At 41.7% G+C, this 18,491-nt stretch overlaps 1 protein-coding gene across 16 annotated transcripts in view; it reads left to right on the forward strand.

Moving 5' to 3' along the window:
* Positions 1-18,491, forward strand: part of NRXN3 (neurexin 3) — a 1,334,999-nt gene that overhangs the window by 1,113,575 nt on the left and 202,933 nt on the right. The gene's annotated exons all lie outside the window — the stretch shown is intronic.

An 18,491-nucleotide genomic window follows, 5' to 3' on the forward strand; every position in this document is an offset into this window, starting at 1 on the left:
TTGCCTGTGGGCTTTTGTCACCTGCCCCCTTCGAGTACCCAGTTTAAAACCTCCCTCACTACATTAGGTTGGCAAGTTGGTGTGCTAAGATGCTCTTCCCCTTCCTAGTCAGGTGGACCCCATCTCTTCTCAGCAGTTCTTCCTGGAACAGCATCCCATGGTCAAGGAAGCCGAAGGCCTCCCATCAACACCATCTGCGCAGCCAGGCATTCATCTCTAGTATGTGTGTGTCCCTGTCTGGGCCCTTACCCTCAACTGAGAGGATGGACAAGAACACAACTTGTGCCCCTGACTCCTTCATCCTCATTCCCAGAGCCTTGTAGTCACTGTCAATCAGCTCCAGACCGTACCTGGCAGTGCCATTGGTACCATGTGGATGAGCAGCAGGCACAGTGGACAGAGGGATGGATGGACCTCAGCTGGCTCCTTCTGCCTGGCTTTCGTTGGTACATTCCCAGCAAGTCAAGATCAGGGCCTGGGTGGAAGCCTCCAGAGTCAGGAGGCCTGTCTGGCAGGGACCCCACAGGTGGAGACAGAGGAAAATGCCATTTTCCTCCCATTGTGAGTTCTTCCTTGCAGAGCACCTGCAAGATAAGGAAAAGAGAAAAACAACAAAAACAAAAAAAACCCACACTACCTCCCTGCCTTCTTCTGCTGGCGCACTCTGCTGACTAACCCCCTTAATTTCCCAGCTGCCTTTGTCTTACCAACCACTGGGAGCCTGCATCCTTTTTAAAGCCTGGGCCCTATCTGCAGCTGGAACGGGCACCTCAACCCCTCTTATCCAACTCCTCTACTCACTGGCCTATTCACAAAAAAACGCACTTCAAAGATCACTACTAGAAAGTAGGTGCTAACTCACCTAACTGCAGGGCAGCTTATCCTGGACAGTCCGCAACCAAGCCAGATTTCAAAACACAGCAAACACCACGACCAGGCTAGCGTCCTACCAAACTCAAAGGCAGGTTCCCAGCACAGAAAGTGCTCCTCTTTCGCTCTCCAAAGTTAATCAGCAGCAAAAATGCCCCAGAAAGACTCACCAGCTGGTTAACTCCCTAAGTCTCCCAGATACCGTCATCTCACCAGCCATGTCTTCTGATAATTTATTAATAGATTTTAAGGCTAGAAGGGATCATTATGATCATCTTGTGGGACCTCCTGCAGCACACAAAACATACGATTTCACCCAGTAATTCCTTATTAGAAGGGCTGAATCGCTTCTTCATTACAGTTCCAGCCCAGTTTTGCAAGTCCAAGAGGTTTAGTCTTGCCATGAGTGTAGGGAACTGGACTAGATGACCTCTCAAGGTCCCTTCTAATCCTATGATTCATAGAAGTCTAAACTTTGTGGCTTCTCAGTACCACATTTTGGATCCTCCCAATTGGGTGAGCCCTATTCTATTCTGATCAGTTTGTCCCACTTTCATTCCTGTGAGAATGTGTCATATTTAAAAAAGGGAAAATGAAACTAACACAACACAAAGCAACATCCTGACACACTTCTGTCTGTCTTTCTTTGAAAGTACAAGTCCTGAACTCAGGGAAGAGAGACAGCGTAATTACATATTTGCTTATGAATAATACAGTGTGTGGGTTTTTCTATGCTTGTTTCCAGTTCTCTACCTCCTCTTTCCTACTTGTCTGAATTCCTGATGTAACTGAGCTGCCTCTCAGAGAGAAACTCAACATCCCACAACCTACTGTGAGAAATCCTAGTGCTTCATATACACCCCACTCTACTCCCACCACCCTGGCTTAGAGAATTTTAAAAGCCCTGGTTAATTACCATTGAACCTCGCAGGATATATATGAATCATAGCAGTTGTGGTTGGAGACTGAAAGTTAGTTACAGGCACAAGTTAGGAAGATATGGTAAAGTTTCAAACAGGTAGGAAGTCTGTGTGTGTGTGTGTGTGTGTGTGTGTGTGTGTTTTACTGGTTACAAGGAGGGAGAGGGTTGCTGATAATGTGAGAGGAGGGTGTCAGGCTTCAAATTTAGAAAGGGGTAAGTAAAAGGAGAAGGTTTAACAAAAGTTTGCTGTCCTTTTCCAAAGGCATTTCAAGGGAAGTAGTTCTTGAGGGATTCCTGCAAGCAGCAGTCATACCTTTTAAGATTCAGATTTTGATACTGGCTGTGATCAAAACCAAACAATAAGGTGCTAAATGAAAAAGCAGAAAAAAATTAAAAACAAATAAAGGAAAATATAATAATAATACTCGGCACTTTTAATCCAAGCACCTTGAAACACTACAGAGGTGGGTGAGCATTATAATACCTGTTTTACAGATGGAGAAAGTGAGGCACAGGGCACTTAAGAGATTTGCTCAAGGTGGCAAAGCAAGCCCCTGGCAGAGTTGGGACTAAAACTCTTGTCTCTTGACTCCCGTTCCCATGCTCCCAGCACTTCCACTGCAATACATTATTTCCACAAAACATATTCGATCCAAGGAATTTACTTCTGCAGGAGATTACAGGATTAAAAATCTGTAAATGTCCACAGAGGACTAGACACTGTAGCTGTATACTGCAGCTACAGCAGTTTAGATAAATACCTACAAGGACTGTCAATCCTTATGCTTTAGAGCATAAAGCAATCATCAGCTGAGGTCAGTAAGCAAGTGTGGTATAATATTACACCAATAAGTGCACTGGGGATATTACACCTTCCTCTGAATAATCTGAAATTGGCAGTTGTTACAAACAGGATATTAGGCTAGATGGGCGATTGGACTGTACCACTATATCAGTTCTATATATATTGTACATACCACTGGAGAAATCTCAAATGAAATTAGGGAAAATGGGATTTGGAGTCTGAGGATGATGATAAGGTGAGAGAGCCATTGGAGGGAGACGGAGGCTGGTCCCTTATAACTGTTTTGGCTCCGTAATGCTCAATGAAGGTGTTGAAGAATCAGGCCCGTTGCAGTTAGTTGATTGATTATGCTTGTATTGATTCTGTATGTGCAGTACTGAATAAGATTATTTCTTTTCTTTCCCCCTACTTAGATTGTATTAATATACAGTTGAGCCTACAGTCATGCCGTGATCTTGTTAGCTCTCACAATCTAAGCAAAATTTGGTCTGTTCAATACTTTGGTGGCAGATCTCCGAGGAAAACCAAAGTAGTTCAGGAAGTAAGATTGTGGCTCAGTAGGTAGCACTCTTCTGATTTGCTGCTGAGACAATGCATTGATGTAGTGTTTGGAAGTGCTGTTCTGTGAGAGGTTCCTTCTTGCCTAGCCTATAACAATGAGGAATAGACTGTTTGTAGTTGTTAAAACATCCCATGGACATAGGGGTCTGTACCCTTGTATACTGGCTGTATTCCATTGTGAGTGACTGTATTCTGCTTCCACAAATTGCCCTTGGAGATTTGGTTGGATACATGTTCTTTAATAATAATAATAATAAACTGGTGTTTAGCATTGCCACGTGTTGTTAAGTAGCTGTAGTGGTCCACCCGAGAAGTGGCTTCGTTTCAGTGATGGTGCAATAATCCACGTACACACACACACACACACACACACACACACACACACACACACATACAGCATACAAATGTGGTGTTTGGAGTCCACAGTGTTGGCTGCTGGCATTTGACACCTCTCTCATAGACTTACAAAATCCCACATCTGCTTTGTGCACACAATGAGAGTTTGCTCTGTTATCTCTGTTGCCATAAAGAGATGGATGATCTGATTTAGACATTAACAGCTTTCCTGAAAATAGGTGCCCTTTTTCTCTCTACATTTTCACTCTGCAGCCACTAGCCCAATTTAATAATTTAATCAGTGTGATTAATCAATCAGACGTCATCTCCCTGCTTTCAACATGCCACAATCTCTCTCTTCCAACACTCCCGGAAAGATGAAAAGAAAAATACCTCTATCTAAAACACATTTTAACAGAGCATTGTTGGTGAGTTTTCAGCTCTGATTTATGCTTAACTAGAGTCCTAATCTAAGCAGAAAGCAAGCTCCATAGGTAAAGGGCAAAACAAGCACAGGACATTGGTTAGTGGAACCACCACCTGTTCTGTTGCAGAACAAGGTTGCAGTGTACACCGTGAGAAGGGAGTCTCAGAAGGACTTGTAATTAAAGCAGTGTGAGGCCACGCAGAGCCTCCTAAGGAAGCAGGATGATCTCAGCATGATGACCATTGAAGCTTGCTCAGCATAGGTATCTCCATGTGTCCAGAGACCCTGGCCCTGGTCAGTGTTCTGGAGCTGTCATGATGGGCATTCTGCTCAGGCTGCATGTGCTTACACAGTTTCAGGGGAGGAAGCTTTCCAACCATTTACATTTCACAGAGACCCTTTGCTAATTAAACTACTGTAGCTATTTGCATCAGCTCCATCCTTGACTCCTCCACTGTTCCTTCACTTTAATCCTGCCATGAAATCAATCAGCCTGGATTTGACATCACACTAATGTAATAGGATCATGACTTTTACTTCTCTTTGATAGGTCTTATTCAAGCACAAACATTTCCAGCACTAACAAAGGGAACATGGAAAAATATGGGCCCAAGTACATTTCACTTTCGCTACAAACACCTAAAACCATTTCACCTCTGGCTGTGATCTTGTTACATCTCATAAACTACAGCAGGTTTGAATGGGACAACTGCAAGGACTAAATTAGGTGTTGCAGGAAGTGGTGTTGATACCAGAGTAGTAAGCACTTAGCCAGAGTCAGTACTGAACCTCTGCCCCAGCGTGGTGGTAAGGGGCATTTTGCTTTGGGAGGTCCCGTCTTTAGGACAGGAAGTAAAACTGATGTCCTGACTGCTTGTGATCTTTAAATATCCCTTTAAATATCACTTTTCACGGCAGGAGGTATGCTAGCCCATGTATTTTGACCTAATTCATATCTGGTTAATTATACTCTGGCACCCTAAATTCCACCCTGCAGTTTCCCATTAGTCCACTTTTCCAAGCTCATTTTTTCCAGAGTAAGCTGATTTCATGGTGGTAAGTTAATTCCCAGCCCTGGCATTGCTTAAACACACATTTTGCTCCAACTGCTGTTTGCTCCTCCATTTAGCTGGCTTGGCTATCCATACATCCAATGTGTTACCTTCTGTATAAATTCACTACACTTGTAGCATGCTTGCAGCAGAACATCAGTACTCCCAAAATAGAAGTCACACACAAGACAGCCCCCCTCGTCAGAGGAGACTTGACCAGCAGATTCATCTCATTGTGTTCCACATCTCCATTTCTTCAGGGAATCGATACATAGAGAGAAAATACTGGATTTTCCTACAGAAGTGGTGATTGCCTGTTTGCTTCAACCCTCTCCCGTTCCCTCTCTCACAGATTCTTCACCTCAGCCTCACTTCATCTGTCCTCCATGCTTCCTTTTCCTTCCCTCCCTCTTCTTTCTCTGCCCTGTCCCCCTCAACCCCTCCCTCCACTGTCTCCTTTTCCCTTCCTTGTCTTTCTGTTTAGCCAACTCCTGTCTAACAAAACCCTACCCCTGAAAAAAATTGTGGCACTTGCTTGCCACTTGCAGCCCATCACATTGCTCTCGCTGATTGTATAATGTAGCCTTTTCTACAGCCACTTGCTTGTCCTATTATTCTGTATAGTGTCTAGCAAAATGGGGCCACACATCAGTCAGTAGATATTACTGTAATACAAATAATGATAAAACAGCTTGTTCTCAGGGTCCCTAGAAAAGAAAAATCTCCCCAGTTCCACAAGCAAATCAACAGCCACAGAGAATGGTGGGAATAGACACAATTCAGGTTTTGAACCCCAAGCCCCATTCCTTTTCTGTGGTGAAGCATCAGCTAGCAAGCGTGTTAGATTATATAATTACAACTAAAGAGCTACGAAAGTCCTTTTTAATTGCAGTACTTTCCCGCGTTGTTGAGTTCTTACTGGCTTATTTGTAAAGTGCATCCAGGAACAGATTCTTGTATGGATTAGATACTAAAAGAGAGGGAGGGAAATAGCTGCTGTAAAAAAGAAATTATCATTTGCTATTGGATTTTGCCATGTTTTGCCCTCTTCTTTGTATCCCTTCTCCTCTGAAGGCCATTCCCAATAAGCTGTTCTCTTTGTCCTCCATCTGGGTGGGTGGGGCAACCAAATGCCTGTTTCTATCCCTTTGTTAATAGCTTTTGGCTTCTGCAGTTCCAGTGACTATCCAGACCAGTGTGTGTCAAGTATGTGAAGGAGATGCCATTTGGCAAGCACTGCCGTCCTTCTTTACACTCTGTCTCTCTTTTGTAGTATTTCAAAAGGCCAGTTGTGTGACGTTGGCAAACACATTGGAAGCCTGGCTTCCTACTCCAGGATATGTGCACATGATTTGTCAGAAGGGCAAACTAATCCCACAGAGCTTGTACCTGCACATACACAATTACCTCAGCAATAATGATACGGACAATATAAAAATACTCAAAAAAAACTTCATGTTGAATAGCATTGCATGCACCCTGTTATCCTAACTCACATCAGGCTGATGTAATGGGACATGGCAGGTGTTAGGCCACAAGATACAGAAGAGAATTTGGAGTAAATGTGTCATTCTGTTCCTCAAGTGTCCTTCCAGCTAGTGATTCTGATAGTAAATATAACTTCTCACAGACCTGGGATGACAGAGTACAACCCAGGCTGGGTAACCAACACCTACAAGGACTGACTCAAGTCCTAGTTAGTAATTTCTTATTGTGTTTTTCATCAATTATATTAAAAACATTAAAGTTCTATCCTTTGAAGCTGTAGGGATTTTGGCTATTGCTTTTATGAGACATATTTTAAAAGGAATAGTCACCTGTGGTCCCTTAATGCTTATAGGGTGCTAATCTCTTTAAATACTCTGTTCTCTTACCTAGCTTCTTTCTTAACTGTTCTTCCTCATTCATAGCCCTTCCTTCATAACCAAGATATGCCTCTCAGAAGGGAATTGGCTAGTTGCTTTTCATTCTGAAAGGTTCCTATATTTTGCAAATTACACTACTAAGTATATGAAAGGTTTAAAACTAACACAACTCAGACCCTTCAGTTAATAAGACAAAAAAACTTATATGCTCAGAAATGCACCATGCTGTCCCTAGGTGAGGTGGTTACATTAGTGATAAAAATGTACCATAGAGTAAGCATCACGTTTTTTCCTAATGCTATGCTGCTGTGACATTATGTGCCTAATCATCTTAAGCATTTTAATTGGTGCCAGTTGTCACAGTTTCAGGGCAACTGCACCTGTGTTCCGCCTCTGTGGTCGCTCAAGGGTGCCCACTTAAAGATTTTCAACTCCTAGCCATCACCACTCTTGGGCAGAGACCCACATCTCTCTCCCTTCTGATCAGGGTTTTAAGGCTGCTTAAATACCCAGGTTACAGTGATATTTGATAACCCCAGCAAGCCAGACTGCCTAAATAGGCCCGGCCTGTGCTTTGCTTTCTCTCTGAAGGCTATGGCCAGTGTGTTGTCTGCAGGTGTGAGTGACCATACAGCTCCTTCTAAGCAAACACATTTATTCTTAAGGTGAAAGCATTACAGAGAAAACCTATTAAAAATGCACAGTTCTAAAAAGCTTACCAGAGCTCACCCCCAGCTCCAACCTTAGGTTCTGGTAAGTGTCAGTGCTTCAAAACGAACCACTGGGTTTTTCCTGTGGCTAGAAGTTCATAAATGACTCAGATTCAGAATCAACCCTTGAGCTGTGCAGTTCAGCCATTTCTTTTTACAGGCTGAGCCTTTGATATCCGTTCTTCTGGAGCAGGTAATCAGCACACAATGATCCACTCTCAGGGCATAGCTTCAAAAAGTTGGGTTTTTGCATAACTGAGGCAGGGAATTTGTATTAGACTCTCTTTCACTGTTCCCTAGGAAATCCACTTCTTACTTTTTGCCCCAAAAGTCCATTCTTGTCTGGCACATTATCAATACAGTCCTTTGAACTGCCAGGCCCCAAATGGCATCTTCTCCCTAGAGAGGTTACATACAGCCCCATTTCATACAGTGAACCCAAAGATATTTTAACTTAAACTCAGTAAGGTCTCCCAAGGATATACAGGAAATTGCCATGTCTGTCACACCAATCACAGTAGTGTCTAGGCTTCTGAAACCTGAATTCCCGTTGTTGTTTACTTTTGAGGGTTGATTTCCAATTAAACAGACCAGGCCTAAAATTTTCAAAAGCATTTCAATGCCTTAAGAGCCTCAGCCTTATGTTGAAAAGTGACTTAAGCATTTTGCAGACTGAGGCCCACAGCCTCTAAGTCAATTTAGGCACCTAACTCCCAAGTGCCTCCTACGTCACTTTTCAAAAATAGGATTTAAGCTCCTAAGTCACTTATGTAAATTTACCCCAATGCCTATATACATTTTGTGTGTGCCTTTACAGTGAGTGACTGCCCATTTCTTGTAAATGTTTGCATAACTGACTGTTCTAGACCTACTCACGTGCCTATATCTAAACTAATTTTGCACTTCCTGTAAACCCATGCACAAAAATAGGCCTGCATGATGGCATCCAAAGTTCATGCAGGCCCTCAGTCTAGCAATAGCAAGATACTCTTTGCAAGGCTTTTCCCTGTCCAGGCCACATGGGCTGGTTCCTGATCTAAGTGTAGCCATCATATCTCGAGGACATGAAAAATTATTAGTAATTATCAGTTGTCAGTAATCTTTTGACCTGTGTCTATAGGGATGGAATGAAAAGGTGTGACATTCCCATCCTCCCTTTTGTTAATTTCTTCATTTGTTTAACCTAAGTGCCTACATGTGGCTGACAAAATGTTAAATCAAAGAGGAAATCAAAGTGGGTATGCTTGTCTAGCCTGAGGCAAAACTTCTTTATGTCCCAGAAACACTAGCCAAGTGTTAACATTAATATTTCAGAAGCTTTCTAAACAATTCATCATCACCATCATCATCATGAAAATACCATCTTCCGGTGCCCTGTCCAGGAGACCAATTGGATGGTGCTTTGAGCTATCAGAATGGCAAAGGCCAGCATTGGTGAATCCCATCCTCATGGGTCATGATTTCACAATCCAGTGAAAGAGAATAGTACTGAGATGCAAACAATTTATCTTTTGTTCAGTCACTTATGGAAGAGGTTAGAGGAGGGAGGCCAACTTCATGGTAGAAATGCTTCCAAAATGAGATCCAACTAATTGTGTTTCTCATGCTATCACATCCCTCTGGCGTGCAAGGTGAATGGGAAAAGGAAGACATGGCACATCCTCACTCAGGGAACAGACTTTGAGACATGAACAGCAGGCAGCAGCACTGCTTGCAGAGTAAGTGAGAAGGCACTTTGGGTTACTCATGCCATCATGGCAAAAATAGCACAGAAACAGCTGGTAAACTGTCAGGCTGATCTTAAGGAGTAAATGTGAAATGTCTTCATACGATACGTTAATTGAGAGTTATTTGGAGGACGGACAGGACGGTAGCTTACCTGTCACTGTCCTTTCCTCTCAGTGCAACATGGGAGGATGTCAAATGCCACACTTCTTTCATACCCTTGCTCTCACATTCACCCCCATGCACGGTCGCCCAAGATCACACCTACACGAGACAGATATATTTTTAAGCCCCTGTGTATTGCATTTCCAAGGTGAAAATAGATAGGAAAATGTTAGGGTTTTATAAGCTGATGCCCTGGATCTTTTCTCTGTTGTGATTATGGGGGATTGGGAGGAGAAGGAGCAGAGTCTTTTGTAGAAAATAGAATATCATTTAGGCATATCTTTGTAAAATTTCTTCTATTACTTTTTGTCACGTTTGCAATGACTTGATTTGTACATTCCTTGCAGTACATCTACCTTCCCAGCTGGCCCTGGTCACTGTTATCACACAGGAACAGAAGGCAGCTGCTGTTGTAAAGAAAGGGGGCTCTCATCCTGGTGACCTTCTTTTGTGAGACCCGAGTTTTACCCCTCATCTCAAAGATGGTACCTGCAGCAGCACACTACCCCAGCACCATACCAGTACAGTGTGTTCAATATGGCCGCAGAGGGAGAAGAGCCATCTATGGTCAACTGTGTAATTTTCCCCTTGCACCCTGGGACTCATTCTTCCCTGGTTGTGACCTGATTCTGTATTTACATCTTTGCAGAGTGCATGTAAAATGTAACCATCTGATTGGGTAGCTTTTTTTACAGTCACTCCTTTTGCACTGGTACAACTAGCTGCATAAGGTGCAAGGCAGGGGAGAACCAAACCCTCTTATCCCTCCTTTGCCATGCCTGTATTGAGCAGACCCAGACCTGTTTAGACTGTATCATGTCCTGAGGTGAGATGGCTGTCTTAACAGGTTGTGTGCATTTTAGACTAATATATCAGCAGAGATTTCTGGGGTGTGTTTTAGATAAAATCATTGTAACTTCCATTTCTTAAATACTAGTCCCTCTTGTTACCTTATATATATGTTTAATCCACAGATACGGTGGCAACATGCTCCAGGAGCCGTTGGTTCCTCCTACACTCGCCCTTCCTGTGATTGATGATACTTTCTGCTTCATAGGTTGTTACAGCGCACTTAATGTAATATGAAATATGAAAACCTCCTCCATCGTTTTCCTCACACACAATCCCAGGCAGGTTTTTTCCTTTGCCTTGCTTGGAATGGGGAACCTAGAAAAATACACATAATTGGCTTGTGATTTGAGTATCTTTCCAGGACCCGGTGAAGACTCATGCTTGGGTTTGTTTCACTTGATATGATTTATTGAGAGGCTAGCTGCTGTGTGAAAGGCTACAGGATTGAGAGGGCAAGTGATGAATTTGAAAATGACTTCCTTGGATATAAAGAAAACAAAAACGTGATGGAATATGTGGTTAGTATATGTACATCCTGAGGGGAAACTACCAAAGGCACAATTGGACTGGACGACCATGTCTGATCAGACCAGTGGTCCTGCCACTCCAGTATCCATTCTCTGACAGTGGCCAGTACCAGATGCTCCAATGAAAGGTGCAAGAAGCTTCTTAGTATACAATTATGGAGTAATCTCCTCAGAGGGGAAGTGTCTTCCTAATTCCAATCAGGTAATGGTTGATCTATGACCTGGAGCATGAGAGTCTACATTATATCCCTTGAATAAGTCATCAAATAGAACTCTGAATATTTTCATTGTGCACATAAATGCCTGATCATCATTTGAACAAGGGGCCTCCAAATCATAGTGTGGCTGTGTGTTCTGCACATTAGTTATGAGTTGTGTTAAAAAAAAAAAAAGGTATTTCCTTTCATTGTTTTGTAAATTCATTGCCTTTCGGTTTCATTGCATGTTGACTTGTTCTTGTATTAGAAGCAAGTGTAATCAGGAGCCCATAATTTACCTTCTCTAAACCATTCATTATTTTTTTTAGGGCTGTCAAGCGATTAAAAAAAATTAATAGCGATTAATCGCACGGTTAAAAAAATCCGTGATTAATCGTACTGTTAAACAATAATAGAATACCATTTATTTAAATATTTTTGAATGTTTTCTACATTTACAAATGTATTGATTTCAATTACAACACAGAATACAAAGTATACAGTGCTCACTTTATTTTTTATTACAAGTATTCGCACTGTAAAAAAAGAAAAGAAATAATATTTTTCAGTTCACCTAATACAAGAACTGTAGTACAATCTCTTTATCATGAAAGTTTAACTTAAAAATGTTATAGGCTCTGAAGTTTTACATTGTTTTGTTTTTGAGTGAAGTTATGTAACAAAAATCTACATTTGTAAGTTGCACTTTCATGACAAGGAGATTGCATTACAGTACTTGTATGAGATGAATTGAAAAATACTTTTTTTTTTGTTTCTCATTTTTACAGTGGAAATATTGTAATAAAAATATATACCCTTTGATTTCAATTACAACACAGAATACAATATATATGAAAATGTAGAAAAACATCCAAAATATTTAATAAATTTTAATTGGTATTCTATTGTTTAACAGTGCAATTAAAACTGTGATTAATTGTGATTAATTTTTTTAATCGCTATTAATTTTTTGAGTTAAATGCGTGAGTTAACTGCGATTAATCAACATCCCTAATTTTTTTACATCTATTTTGTCCCATCTCGTTCATCTGCATCTCCTCTCTAAACCAAACAGCCACATTCTCTTCAATCTCTCCTCCTATATACATTTTACCACCTCTTTGATCATATTTGTTGTCCTTCGTTGGAACCCACCCAACCACCACCATCCTTCAGTTTTTGCTACAAAAGTTTTGAAATAGGGTGAACACAACTGGACATGGTATTCCCAGTGATAGCGTATCATTAATTAATATAATGTCCTGCTACTATTTTCAGTATTATTTTCTATTTTATTCTTTATATTCTTTAACATAATGTTTGCATTTTTGATAGCAACTGCACACTGGAGCAGAGGTTTACACTGACACTGTCCACAGAGACACCCAGGCATATCTTTCAGATTTCCCCTGTTTTGAGGGACATCAGTCATTTTAGTCCCAAAGTTCCACATGCATTTGTTGTCTCCTGAATGTTATTGTTGAAAAGTATTTACCTCAGAAATACAGGAATATAGAAGAGAGGTTACAGAAACAGTTTTTTGCAAGGGGAGGGGGAATGAATCCCAGTGTTTTAATTTTCCTGTATGAACGATTTTTGTGGGTTCCTTATTTTAGGTCTTTGTCATGCAAAATGTGTGTTTCACATTTAAGCCTTGACAGTTTGAGAGGTATGCCCCCAGATCTCTTCCCTGAGTGATTCCAGATAATTTAGAACCTGGCAGCATGTATATGTTGTTATTATTCTTTGTAATGTGCATTTCTTTGTATTTGTCAACCGTGAATTTCATCTGCCATTGTGCTCCCCAGCTTTGTAAGGCTCCTCTTAAATAATAACCTAAATAATTGTATGCCATCTGCAAATATTGTCACCTCATTATTCACCTATTTTTCCAGAGCACCGATAAATATGTTAAACATGGCTCCTAGTACAGAACCTTGGGGCACTCCATTGTTCACCTTCTGCCATGTTGAAAAAGCAACCAATTTATTCCTACGTTTTGTTTCCAGGATAACACTTTGTCTCACACCTAATGACCGCTTAATTTCCATAATAGTCTTTTTCCTGGATTTTTTTTAAAAGGCCTTTTGAAATTCCAACTCAATTACATAGGCCTGTTTTCCTTTATCTATTTTTTTGTTGAGACACTCAATACTAGTAGATTAGAGAGGCACAGTTTTCTATTGCATAAGCAATGTTGGTTTGTTGCTGCCATATCATATTATCTAAACACTTTAATTACTTTTTTCAATCAGTTTATCTGGGTTGGAAATAAGGCTCACTGGTCTGTAATTCCCAAGATCACTGCTGGTACCTTTTTTGAAAGACTGGCTACAATATTTGTTATACTGTAGTAGCTGATTTGAATGTAAGACTGCATATGTTTGTTAGCAGCTCTCCCACTTCATTCTTAACCCTATAAGTTCTTACCAGATACAGTGTAATTAGGTTTTATTGTACACCACATGTAGTAACCATTTTGTTCTATGGATAATTTATATTAATATTTTGCACTTCCGTCTGACAATCTCAAAGCACTTCACAAATATTAATGAATTAAGCCTCCTGACATCTCTTTGAGTTAGTTAAATATTATTATCCCTATTGTGTGGATGGCAAAAGTCAGGCCAGATTGTATGTGATTTCCATTGTATATGTTTTCTTGTCCAGTACCCTGATTTGAGTCATACATCAGAGATGGTTACATTTTCTTTTCTCTCTAAATTAACATTTTTTTAAAGAAAAAAGCTAATGGGCATTCTGTGTGATTAGGTCATGGCTCCAGACACTTAAAATCAGCTGGAGAGTATTTTCGATCTGAGTCGTCTACATGCAGATGCCTGCCTTCCCCTCATAGACAGTGCTTCATGACAAGGGCAAGCCTGCAGTAGCATCTCCAACCATTAATTAGGGCTCTTATACCAATACTCTGAAGCCCTTCAGGGAAAAACAAAAATGTCCCTCCTACTTCCTCATTATAATGTCCATATTCCTACAGCACTCAGAGATAAAGCCAGTTTGACAGAGACGGCAGTGGTACAAATGGAGGCTGACATGCAGGAAGAATAACTTAGCAGTAGCATGAGGTTTCCAAGGATTGAGTGAAAACTGAGGATTTGGACCATTGTTTGGAGTGAGCTTGGCTCAAAATTGCAGTTCTGCATTGTAACACCATTGATCTGTAATTGCTGCTATTGGTGTTGTTCAGTAAGTTGATATGATATGATCTATGCCATCATGGGCCAGCAATGCCCCTCAGCCATGTACATTGGCCAAACTGGACAATCTCTACGCAAACGAATAAATGGACACAAATCAGACGTCAAGAATTATAACATTCAAAAATCAGTCGGAGAACACTTCAATCTCCCTGGTCACTCAATTTCAGACCTAAAAGTCGCAATTCTCCAATAAAAAAACTTCAAAAACAGACTCCAACGAGAAACTGCAGAATTGGAATTAATTTTCAAACTGGACACCATTAAATTAGGCTTGAATAAAGACTTGGGAGTGGATGAGTCATTACACAAAGTAAAAACTATTTCCCCATGCTAATTTTTCTCCTATTGTTACTCACACCTTCTTGTCAACTGTTTGAAATGGACCATCCTGATTATCACTACAAAAGTTTTTTTTTCTCCTGCTGATAATAGCCCACCTTCATTGATTAGTCTCATTACGGTTGGTATGGCAACACCCATTTTTTCATGTTCTTTGTGTGTGTGTGTATATATATATATATATATATATATATGTTCATACTGTATTTTCCACTGCATCCAATGAAGTGGGTTTTAGCCCATGAAAGCTTATGCCCAAATAAATGTGTTTGTATCACAGAATATCAGGGTTTGAAGGGACCTCAGGAGGTCATCTAGTCCAACCCCCTGCTCAAAGCAGGACCAATCCCCAACTAAATCATCCCAGCCAGGGCTTTGTCAAGCCTGACCTTAAAAATATCTAAGGAAGGAGATTCCACCACCTCCCTGGGTAATGCATTCCAGTGTTTCACCACCCTCCTAGTGAAAAAGTTTTTCCTAATATCCAACCTAAACCTCCCCCACTGCAACTTGAGACCATTACTCCTTGTTCTCTCATCAGCTACCACTGAGAACAGTCTAGATCCATCCTCTTTGGAACCCCCTTTCAGGTAGCTGAAAGCAGCTATCAAATCCCCCCTCATTCTTCTCTTCCGCAGACTAAACAATCCCAGTTCCCTCAGCCTCTCCTCATAAGTCATGTGTTCCAGTCCCCTATTAATTTTTTTGCCCTCTGCTGGACGTTTTCCAATTTTTCCACATCCTTCTTGTGGTGTGGGGCCCAAAACTGGACACAGTACTCCAGATGAGGCCTCACTAATGTCGAATAGAGGGGAATGATCACGTCCCTTGATTTCTGCTGGCAATGCCCCTACTTATACATCCCAAAATGCCATTGGCCTTCTTGGCAACAAGGGCACACTGTTGACTCGTATCCAGCTTCTCATCCACTGTAACCCCTAGGTCCTTTTCTGCAGAACTACTGCTGAGCCATTCGGACCCTAGTCTGTAGCGGTGCATGGGGTTCTTCCGTCCTAAGTGCAGGACTCTGCACTTGTCCTTGTTGAACCTCATCAGATTTCTTTTGACGCAATCCTCTAATTTGTCTAGGGCCCTCTGTATCCTATCCCTACCCTCCAGCGTATCTACCTCTCCTCCCAGTTTAGTGTCATCTGCAAACTTGCTGAGGGTGCAATCCACACCATCCTCCAGATCATTTATGAAGATATTGAACAAAACCGGCCCGAGGACCGACCCTTGGGGCACTCCACTTGATACCGGCTGCCAACTAGACATGGAGCCATTGATCACTACCTGTTGAGCCCGACAATCTAGCCAGCTTTCTATCCACCTTATAGTCCATTCATCCAGCCCATACTTCTTTAACTTGCTGGCAAGAATACTGTGGGAGACCGTGCCAAAAGCTTTGCTAAAGTCAAGGAACAACACGTCCACCGCTTTCCCCTCAACCACAGAGCCAGTTATCTCGTCATAGAAGGCAATTAGATTAGTCAGGCATGACTTGCCCTTGGGGAATCCATGCTGACTGTTCCCGATCACTTTCCTCTCCTCTAAGTGCTTCAGAATTGATTCCTTGAGGACCTGCTCCATGATTTTTCCAGGGACTGAGTGAGGCTGACTGGCCTGTAGTTCCCAGGATCCTCCTTCTTCCCTTTTTTAAAGATGGGTACTACATTAGCCTTTTTCCAGTCGTTCGGGAGTTCCCCGGATCGCCATGAGTTTTCAAAGATAATGGCCAATGGCTCTGCAGTCACATCCGCCAACTCCTTTAGCACTCTCGGATGCAGCGCATCCGGCCCCATGGACTTGTGCTCATCCAGCTTTTCTAAATAGTCCCGAACCACTTCTTTCTCCACAGAGGGCTGGTTACCTCCTCTCCATGCTGTGCTGCCCAGGGCAGTAGTCTGGGAGCTGACCTTGACCTCGTCTCTAAGGTGCCACAAGTACTCCTTGATTTTTTTGCTGATATAGACTAACATGGCTACCACTCTGAAAGCTTTATAGTGGGATTCCTGCTACTTCTGGTCAGGCCAGAAATACCACATGAAACCTCCTTTTCTTTTTTATATAGCCACCAGGGATCCTGAAATGCAAAGGCAGACTTGGAAAAGAGAAATGAGAACTGTAAAATATCTTCAATGTCTTAGTTTTTGTTTGGTTCTAGTGATGAGCAGCATTTCAGAGACAAGATGAGGCAGAAGCTGCGGTAACACAATAAGAAGCATTGGTAGACAGCTTAGATAGGAAGAAAGGTACCTATTTTTTCCAGTCTGGTTCTTCCCTCCCTTCCGTCTTACAAGGCTGCTCTGAGAGACTTGCTATATTTATGACAGGTACCAAAAATGAACAGCTAAAGGAAACCAGTAGACTGACTGATCCTTGAAATGGCTTGTTTTGTTAACTAAATTACAGGGTGCATTGTGGGCAGAGACAGCTTGCAGACAGTGTTGCCTGATCACCAAGTATCCCAGAAGGTGACATGTGCACTTTGCTTTCATTAGCCTGCATGGTATCATTATCACCATTGCCGTCACGATAAATGTGATGATTATATGTGTCCTCTGGGATCAGTTGCTGACAGAATGGGTGGACTGAGCCATAGAACTAGCTAGTCTGCTGCCAGGCACTGGCTGGGCCTGCAAACAGATCTGTGATCCTTTCAGTAAGAAGGTGACAATATCTTGGGTGAAGTTTACAATTGACTAGCCCATTTCATCCAGGGATCTCAAAATGGTTTACAAACACTTAATGGGAGTATCATTATCCCTGTTTTAAAGAGGGAGAAATTGAGGCAGACATATTATGTAGCTTAGTGCAGGTTACACAGCAAATCTATTGCCATATGGGCATAACACAAGGATCACCTGACTCATAATCCCATGATTCAGTGACTACTAGACCGTGATCCCTCTCTATAGAAACAGTGAAAGACCATATCAAAGTAACCCATAGCAATCTCTCGCCTTCCCTGATGTGTAGAAGGCAGTGATGAGCTGCCAATATTTTAACAAGTGGAGCCAACAAAAAAAACCCAGTGTCCTTAAGCTGCAATAAACCCCCTGGGCAAGGGAGATGTGGTATTTGCAAAGAGAAAGGACGAGAGAAGTTGTTCATTTGTCTTCCCATTAAAGTAAAAGTGTTTCCTCAAAGCTATAACCATGGAGAGAGGCAGTGCCACTTGAAAACTTTTATCAAGTAAATTTTGGCAAAGATATTTAGGCTTTGTTCCTGAACACTATATCCCGAGTGTACAGTGTGTAACAACGAGGCCCTGACTCTGGCTTATCGTTACCACCACAGTACAAATAACAATAATATATTACACTGGGATATAGAAATAGTCATATGAGACAAGAACAGTGCTCCATCTAGTCCAGTATACTCTAGCTCACATGGGTCAACACTAGACGCTTCTGAAGAACTATAAGAAGCCCCATATTGGACATTTGTGGGTTATGGTGTAATCTGTCCATAAGAGAAGTTTCTTCCTAGGCTCCCTCAATTAGTAGTTGGTTTATACTCTGAAACATGAGGGTTTATATCCCTATTTTAAAAGGAAAATCGCATCTTTAGACATTCTCATTATCCATATAAATGTCTAATCCCACCATGAATCCTGTTCTGTGTCATACTCATAGGATGGGGGGGAAGCAGTGACTCTGAAAAGGTTTTGGGGGTCATGGTGGGTAATCAACTGAGCATAAGCTTCCAGTGCAACACTGTGGCCAGAAGGGCTAATGTGATACTTGGATGCATAAACAGAGGAATCTCAAGTATGAGTAGAAAGGTTGTTTTTTGTATGTTTTATATTGCTGAGCTCTAACTGGTTACTAATGTATGTGAGGAATCAGAAGAGGATTTGTAATAGAACTTTAAGGGCCAGCGTGTCTGAGGCCAGCCAGCCCTGTTCTGAGGCA

This window comes from Eretmochelys imbricata, chromosome 6 (assembly GCF_965152235.1).
Source record: "Eretmochelys imbricata isolate rEreImb1 chromosome 6, rEreImb1.hap1, whole genome shotgun sequence".
Classification (NCBI taxonomy): Eukaryota; Metazoa; Chordata; order Testudines; family Cheloniidae; genus Eretmochelys; species Eretmochelys imbricata.